Below are 9,334 nucleotides of genomic sequence, written 5' to 3' on the forward strand. Positions count from 1 at the left end.
GTAGTGATGATGGTAGTAGTGATAGTAGTAGTAGTGATGATGGTGGTAGTAGTAGTGATGATGGTAGTAGTGATAGTAGTAGTGGTGATAGTAGTAGTAGTAGTGATGATGGTAGTAGTGATGATGGTAGTAGTAGTAGTGATGATGGTAGTAGTGATGATGGTAGTAGTAGTAGTGATGATGGTAGTAGTGATGGTAGTAGTGATGATGGTAGTAGTAGTAGTAGTGATGATGGTAGTAGTAGTAGTAGTAATGATGATGGTAGTAGTGATGATGGTAGTAGTAGTAGTGATGATGGTAGTAGTGATAGTAGTAATGATGATGGTAGTAGTGATAGTAGTAGTGATGATGGTAGTAGTAGTAGTAGTAGTGATGATGGTAGTAGTAGTAGTAGTAATGATGATGGTAGTAGTGATAGTAGTAGTGATGATGGTAGTAGTAGTAGTAGTGATGATGGTAGTAGTAGTAGTAATGATGATGGTAGTAGTGATAGTAGTAGTGATGATGGTAGTAGTAGTGATGATGGTAGTAGTAGTAGTGATGATGGTAGTAGTAGTGATGATGGTAGTAGTAGTGATGATGGTAGTAGTGATGATGGTAGTAGTAGTAGTGATGATGGTAGTAGTGATAGTAGTAGTGATGATGGTAGTAGTAGTAGTAGTGATGATGGTAGTAGTAGTAGTAATGATGATGGTAGTAGTGATGATGGTAGTAGTAGTAGTGATGATGGTAGTAGTGATAGTAGTAATGATGATGGTAGTAGTGATAGTAGTAGTGATGATGGTAGTAGTAGTAGTAGTGATGATGGTAGTAGTGATAGTAGTAGTGATGTTGGTAGTAGTAGTAGTAGTGATGATGGTAGTAGTAGTAGTAGTAATGATGATGGTAGTAGTGATAGTAGTAGTGATGATGGTAGTAGTAGTAGTAGTGATGGTAGTAATGATGATGGTAGTAGTGATAGTAGTAATGATGATGGTAGTAGTGATAGTAGTAATGATGATGGTAGTAGTAGTAGTAGTAGTAGTAGTAGTGATGATGGTAGTAGTAGTAGTAGTAGTGATAGTAGTAGTGATGATGGTAGTAGTAGTAGTAATGATGATGGTAGTAGTGATAGTAGTAATGATGATGGTAGTAGTGATAGTAGTAATGATGATGGTAGTAGTGATAGTAGTAATGATGATGGTAGTAGTAGTAGTAGTAGTAGTAGTAGTAGTGATGATGGTAGTAGTAGTAGTAGTAATGATGATGGTAGTAGTGATAGTAGTAGTGATGATGGTAGTAGTAGTAGTAGTAATGATGATGGTAGTAGTGATAGTAGTAATGATGATGGTAGTAGTAGTAGTAGTAGTAGTAGTAGTAGTGATGATGGTAGTAGTAGTAGTAATGATGATGGTAGTAGTGATAGTAGTAGTGATGATGGTAGTAGTGATAGTAGTAATGATGATGGTAGTAGTGATAGTAGTAATGATGATGGTAGTAGTAGTAGTAGTAGTGGTGATGGCAGTAGTAGTAATAGTAGTAGTGATGATGGTAGTAGTGATAGTAGTAATGATGAAGGTAGTAGCAGTAGTAGTAGTAGTAGTATTAGTAGTAGTGATGATGGTAGTAGTAGTAGTAGTAGTAGTAGTATTAGTAGTAGTGATGATGGTAGTAGTAGTAGTAGTAGTAGTATTAGTAGTAGTGATGATGGTAGTAGTAGTAGTAGTAGTAGTGATGATGGCAGTAGTAATAGTAGTAGTGATGATGGCAGTAGTGATAGTAGTAGTGATGATGGTAGTAGTGATAGTAGTAATGATGATGGTAGTAGTAGTAGTAGTAGTAGTGATGATGGTAGTAGTGATAGTAGTAGTAGTGATGATGGTGGTAGTAGTAGTGATGATGGTAGTAGTGATAGTAGTAGTGATGATGGTAGTAGTAGTAGTGATGATGGTAGTAGTGATGATGGTAGTAGTAGTAGTGATGATGGTAGAGTGATGATGGTAGTAGTAGTAGTGATGATGGTAGTAGTGATGGTAGTAGTGATGATGGTAGTAGTAGTAGTAGTGATGATGGTAGTAGTAGTAGTAATGATGATGGTAGTAGTGATGATGGTAGTAGTAGTAGTGATGATGGTAGTAGTGATAGTAGTAATGATGATGGTAGTAGTGATAGTAGTAGTGATGATGGTAGTAGTAGTAGTAGTAGTGATGATGGTAGTAGTAGTAGTAGTAGTAATGATGATGGTAGTAGTGATAGTAGTAGTGATGATGGTAGTAGTAGTAGTAGTGATGATGGTAGTAGTAGTAGTAATGATGATGGTAGTAGTGATAGTAGTAGTGATGATGGTAGTAGTAGTGATGATGGTAGTAGTAGTAGTGATGATGGTAGTAGTAGTGATGATGGTAGTAGTAGTGATGATGGTAGTAGTGATGATGGTAGTAGTAGTAGTAGTGATGATGGTAGTAGTGATAGTAGTAGTGATGATGGTAGTAGTAGTAGTAGTGATGATGGTAGTAGTAGTAGTAATGATGATGGTAGTAGTGATGATGGTAGTAGTAATGATGATGGTAGTAGTGATAGTAGTAATGATGATGGTAGTAGTGATAGTAGTAGTGATGATGGTAGTAGTAGTAGTAGTGATGATGGTAGTAGTAGTAGTAGTAATGATGATGGTAGTAGTGATAGTAGTAGTGATGTTGGTAGTAGTAGTAGTAGTGATGATGGTAGTAGTAGTAGTAGTAATGATGATGGTAGTAGTGATAGTAGTAGTGATGATGGTAGTAGTAGTAGTAGTGATGGTAGTAATGATGATGGTAGTAGTGATAGTAGTAATGATGATGGTAGTAGTGATAGTAGTAATGATGATGGTAGTAGTAGTAGTAGTAGTGATGATGGTAAGTAGTAGTAGTAGTGATAGTAGTGATGATGGTAGTAGTAGTAGTGATGATGGTAGTAGTGATAGTAGTAGTGATGATGGTAGTAGTAGTAGTAGTGATGAAGATAGTAGTAGTAGTAATGATGATGTAGTAGTGATGATGGTAGTAGTAGTAGTGATGATGGTAGTAGTGATAGTAGTAATGATGATGGTAGTAGTGATAGTAGTAGTGATGATGGTAGTAGTAGTAGTAGTGATGATGGTAGTAGTAGTAGTAGTAATGATGATGGTAGTAGTGATAGTAGTAGTGATGATGGTAGTAGTAGTAGTAGTAGTGATGATGGTAGTAGTAGTAATGATGATGGTAGTAGTGATAGTAGTAGTGATGATGGTAGTAGTAGTAGTAGTGATGGTAGTAATGATGATGGTAGTAGTGATAGTAGTAATGATGATGGTAGTAGTGATAGTAGTAATGATGATGGTAGTAGTAGTAGTAGTAGTAGTAGTAGTAGTAGTGATGATGGTAGTAGTAGTAGTAGTAGTGATAGTAGTAGTGATGATGGTAGTAGTAGTAGTAATGATGATGGTAGTAGTGATAGTAGTAATGATGATGGTAGTAGTGATAGTAGTAATGATGATGGTAGTAGTAGTAGTAGTAGTAGTAGTAGTAGTGATGATGGTAGTAGTAGTAGTAGTAATGATGATGGTAGTAGTGATAGTAGTAGTGATGATGGTAGTAGTAGTAGTAATGATGATGGTAGTAGTGATAGTAGTAATGATGATGGTAGTAGTAGTAGTAGTAGTAGTGATGATGGTAGTAGTAGTAGTAATGATGATGGTAGTAGTGATAGTAGTAGTGATGATGGTAGTAGTGATAGTAGTAATGATGATGGTAGTAGTGATAGTAGTAATGATGATGGTAGTAGTAGTAGTAGTAGTGATGATGGCAGTGTAGTAATAGTAGTAGTGATGATGGTAGTAGTGATAGTAGTAATGATGAAGGTAGTAGCAGTAGTAGTAGTAGTAGTATTAGTAGTAGTGATGATGGTAGTAGTAGTAGTAGTAGTATTAGTAGTAGTGATGATGGTAGTAGTAGTAGTAGTAGTAGTAGTATTAGTAGTAGTGATGATGGTAGTAGTAGTAGTAGTAGTGATGATGGTAGTAGTAGTAGTAACGATGATGATGGTAGTAGTGATAGTAGTAGTGATGATGGTAGTAGTGATAGTAGTAATGATGATGGTAGTAGTGATAGTAGTAATGATGATGGTAGTAGTAGTAGTAGTAGTAGTGATGATGGTAGTAGTGATAGTAGTAGTAGTGATGATGGTGGTAGTGGTAGTGATGATGGTAGTAGTGATAGTAGTAGTGGTGATAGTAGTAGTAGTAGTGATGATGGTAGTAGTGATGATGGTAGTAGTAGTAGTGATGATGGTAGTAGTGATGATGGTAGTAGTAGTAGTGATGATGGTAGTAGTGATGGTAGTAGTGATGATGGTAGTAGTAGTAGTAGTGATGATGGTAGTAGTAGTAGTAGTAATGATGATGGTAGTAGTGATGATGGTAGTAGTAGTAGTGATGATGGTAGTAGTGATAGTAGTAATGATGATGGTAGTAGTGATAGTAGTAGTGATGATGGTAGTAGTAGTAGTAGTAGTGATGATGGTAGTAGTAGTAGTAGTAATGATGATGGTAGTAGTGATAGTAGTAGTGATGATGGTAGTAGTAGTAGTAGTGATGATGGTAGTAGTAGTAGTAATGATGATGGTAGTAGTGATAGTAGTAGTGATGATGGTAGTAGTAGTGATGATGGTAGTAGTAGTAGTGATGATGGTAGTAGTAGTGATGATGGTAGTAGTAGTGATGATGGTAGTAGTGATGATGGTAGTAGTAGTAGTGATGATGGTAGTAGTGATAGTAGTAGTGATGATGGTAGTAGTAGTAGTAGTGATGATGGTAGTAGTAGTAGTAATGATGATGGTAGTAGTGATGATGGTAGTAGTAGTAGTGATGATGGTAGTAGTGATAGTAGTAATGATGATGGTAGTAGTGATAGTAGTAGTGATGATGGTAGTAGTAGTAGTAGTGATGATGGTAGTAGTAGTAGTAGTAATGATGATGGTAGTAGTGATAGTAGTAGTGATGTTGGTAGTAGTAGTAGTAGTGATGATGGTAGTAGTAGTAGTAGTAATGATGATGGTAGTAGTGATAGTAGTAGTGATGATGGTAGTAGTAGTAGTAGTGATGGTAGTAATGATGATGGTAGTAGTGATAGTAGTAATGATGATGGTAGTAGTGATAGTAGTAATGATGATGGTAGTAGTAGTAGTAGTAGTAGTAGTGATGATGGTAGTAGTAGTATAGTAGTGATAGTAGTGATGATGGTAGTAGTAGTAGTAATGATGATGGTAGTAGTGATAGTAGTAATGATGATGGTAGTAGTGATAGTAGTAATGATGATGGTAGTAGTGATAGTAGTAATGATGATGGTAGTAGTAGTAGTAGTAGTAGTAGTAGTAGTGATGATGGTAGTAGTAGTAATGATGATGGTAGTAGTGATAGTAGTAGTGATGATGGTAGTAGTAGTAGTAGTAATGATGATGGTAGTAGTGATAGTAGTAATGATGATGGTAGTAGTAGTAGTAGTAGTAGTAGTAGTAGTAGTAGTGATGATGGTCGTAGTAGTAGTAGTGATGATGGTAGTAGTAGTAGTAATGATGATGGTAGTAGTGATAGTAGTAGTGATGATGGTAGTAGTAGTAGTAGTGATGATGGTAGTAGTAGTAGTGATGATGGTAGTAGTGATAGTAGTAGTGATGATGGTAGTAGTAGTAGTAGTGATGAAGATAGTAGTAGTAGTAATGATGATGGTAGTAGTGATGATGGTAGTAGTAGTAGTGATGATGGTAGTAGTGATAGTAGTAATGATGATGGTAGTAGTGATAGTAGTAGTGATGATGGTAGTAGTAGTAGTAGTGATGATGGTAGTAGTAGTAGTAGTAATGATGATGGTAGTAGTGATAGTAGTAGTGATGATGGTAGTAGTAGTAGTAGTAGTGATGATGGTAGTAGTAGTAATGATGATGGTAGTAGTGATAGTAGTAGTGATGATGGTAGTAGTAGTAGTAGTGATGGTAGTAATGATGATGGTAGTAGTGATAGTAGTAATGATGATGGTAGTAGTGATAGTAGTAATGATGATGGTAGTAGTAGTAGTAGTAGTAGTAGTAGTAGTAGTGATGATGGTAGTAGTAGTAGTAGTAGTGATAGTAGTAGTGATGATGGTAGTAGTAGTAGTAATGATGATGGTAGTAGTGATAGTAGTAATGATGATGGTAGTAGTGATAGTAGTAATGATGATGGTAGTAGTGATAGTAGTAATGATGATGGTAGTAGTAGTAGTAGTAGTAGTAGTAGTAGTGATGATGGTAGTAGTAGTAGTAGTAATGATGATGGTAGTAGTGATAGTAGTAGTGATGATGGTAGTAGTAGTAGTAGTAATGATGATGGTACATTTACATATTTACATTTAAGTCATTTAGCAGACGCTCTTATCCAGAGCGACTTACAAATTGGTGCTTTCACCTTATGACATCAGTGGAACAGCCACTTTACAATAGTGCATCTAGGTCTTTTAAGGGGAGGGGAGAAGGATTACTTTATCCTATCCTAGGTATTCCTTAAAGAGGTGGGGTTTCAGGTGTCTCCGGAAGGTGGTGATTGACTCCGCTGTCCTGGCGTCGTGAGGAGTTTGTTCCACCATTGGGGGCCAGAGCAGCGAACAGTTTGACTGGGCTGAGCGCGGAACTGTACTTCCTCAGTGGTAGGGAGGCGAGCAGGCCAGAGGTGGATGAACGCAGTGCCCTTGTTTGGGTGTAGGGCCTGATCAGAGCCTGGAGGTAGTGAGGTGCCGTTCCCCTCACAGCTCCGTAAGCACCATGGTCTTGTAGCGGATCGAGCTTCAACTGGAAGCCAGTGGAGAGACGGAGGAGCGGGGTGACGTGAGAGAGAACTTGGGAAGGTTGAACACCAGACGTAGCTGCGGCGTTCTGGATGAGTTGTAGGGTTTAATGGCACAGGCAGGAGCCCAGCCAACAGCGAGTTGCAGTAATCCAGACGGGAGATGACAAGTGCCTGGATTAGGACCTGCGCCGCTTCCTGTGTGAGGTAGGGTCGTACTCTGCGGATGTTGTAGAGCATGAACCTACAGGAACGGGCCACCGCTAGTATGTTATTTGAGAACGACAGGGTGTTGTCCAGGATCACGCCAAGGTTCTTAGCGCTCTGGGACGAGGACACAATGGAGTTGTCAACCGTGATGGCGAGATCATGGAATGGTAGTAGTGATAGTAGTAATGATGATGGTAGTAGTAGTAGTAGTAGTAGTGATGATGGTAGTAGTAGTAGTAATGATGATGGTAGTAGTGATAGTAGTAGTGATGATGGTAGTAGTGATAGTAGTAATGATGATGGTAGTAGTGATAGTAGTAATGATGATGGTAGTAGTAGTAGTAGTAGTGATGATGGCAGTAGTAGTAATAGTAGTAGTGATGATGGTAGTAGTGATAGTAGTAATGATGAAGGTAGTAGCAGTAGTAGTAGTAGTAGTATTAGTAGTAGTGATGATGGTAGTAGTAGTAGTAGTAGTATTAGTAGTAGTGATGATGGTAGTAGTAGTAGTAGTAGTAGTAGTATTAGTAGTAGTGATGATGGTAGTAGTAGTAGTAGTAGTGATGATGGTAGTAGTAGTAGTAGTAATGATGATGGTAGTAGTGATAGTAGTAGTGATGATGGTAGTAGTGATAGTAGTAGTAATGATGATGGTAGTAGTGATAGTAGTATTGATGATGGTAGTAGTAGTAGTAGTAGTAGTGATGATGTAGTAGTGATAGTAGTAGTAGTGATGATGATGGTAGTAGTAGTGATGATGGTAGTAGTGATAGTAGTAGTGGTGATAGTAGTAGTAGTAGTGATGATGGTAGTAGTGATGATGGTAGTAGTAGTAGTGATGATGGTAGTAGTGATGATGGTAGTAGTAGTAGTGATGATGGTAGTAGTGATGGTAGTAGTGATGATGGTAGTAGTAGTAGTAGTGATGATGGTAGTAGTAGTAGTAGTAATGATGATGGTAGTAGTGATGATGGTAGTAGTAGTAGTGATGATGGTAGTAGTGATAGTAGTAATGATGATGGTAGTAGTGATAGTAGTAGTGATGATGGTAGTAGTAGTAGTAGTAGTGATGATGGTAGTAGTAGTAGTAGTAATGATGATGGTAGTAGTGATAGTAGTAGTGATGATGGTAGTAGTAGTAGTAGTGATGATGGTAGTAGTAGTAGTAATGATGATGGTAGTAGTGATAGTAGTAGTGATGATGGTAGTAGTAGTGATGATGGTAGTAGTAGTAGTGATGATGGTAGTAGTAGTGATGATGGTAGTAGTAGTGATGATGGTAGTAGTGATGATGGTAGTAGTAGTAGTGATGATGGTAGTAGTGATAGTAGTAGTGATGATGGTAGTAGTAGTAGTAGTGATGATGGTAGTAGAATTAGTAATGATGATGGTAGTAGTGATGATGGTAGTAGTAGTAGTGATGATGGTAGTAGTGATAGTAGTAATGATGATGGTAGTAGTGATAGTAGTAGTGATGATGGTAGTAGAAGTAGTAGTGATGATGGTAGTAGTAGTAGTAGTAATGATGATGGTAGTAGTGATAGTAGTAGTGATGTTGGTAGTAGTAGTAGTAGTGATGATGGTAGTAGTAGTAGTAGTAATGATGATGGTAGTAGTGATAGTAGTAGTGATGATGGTAGTAGTAGTAGTAGTGATGGTAGTAATGATGATGGTAGTAGTGATAGTAGTAATGATGATGGTAGTAGTGATAGTAGTAATGATGATGGTAGTAGTAGTAGTAGTAGTAGTAGTAGTGATGATGGTAGTAGCGTAGTAGTAGTGATAGTAGTAGTGATGATGGTAGTAGTAGCGTAATGATGATGGTAGTAGTGATAGTAGTAATGATGATGGTAGTAGTGATAGTAGTAATGATGATGGTAGTAGTGATAGTAGTAATGATGATGGTAGTAGTAGTAGTAGTAGTAGTAGTAGTAGTGATGATGGTAGTAGTAGTAGTAGTAATGATGATGGTAGTAGTGATAGTAGTAGTGATGATGGTAGTAGTAGTAGTAGTAATGATGATGGTAGTAGTGATAGTAGTAATGATGATGTTAGTAGTAGTAGTAGTAGTAGTAGTAGTAGTAGTAGTGATGATGGTAGTAGTAGTAGTAATGATGATGGTAGTAGTGATAGTAGTAGTGATGATGGTAGTAGTGATAGTAGTAATGATGATGGTAGTAGTGATAGTAGTAATGATGATGGTAGTAGTAGTAGTAGTAGTGGTGATGGCAGTAGTAGTAATAGTAGTAGTGATGATGGTAGTAGTATTAGTAGTAGTGATGATGGTAGTAGTAGTAGTAGTAGTAGTATTAG

The sequence above is a fragment of the Oncorhynchus nerka genome, linkage group LG13 (genome assembly GCF_034236695.1).
Source record: "Oncorhynchus nerka isolate Pitt River linkage group LG13, Oner_Uvic_2.0, whole genome shotgun sequence".
NCBI lineage: Eukaryota > Metazoa > Chordata > Actinopteri > Salmoniformes > Salmonidae > Oncorhynchus > Oncorhynchus nerka.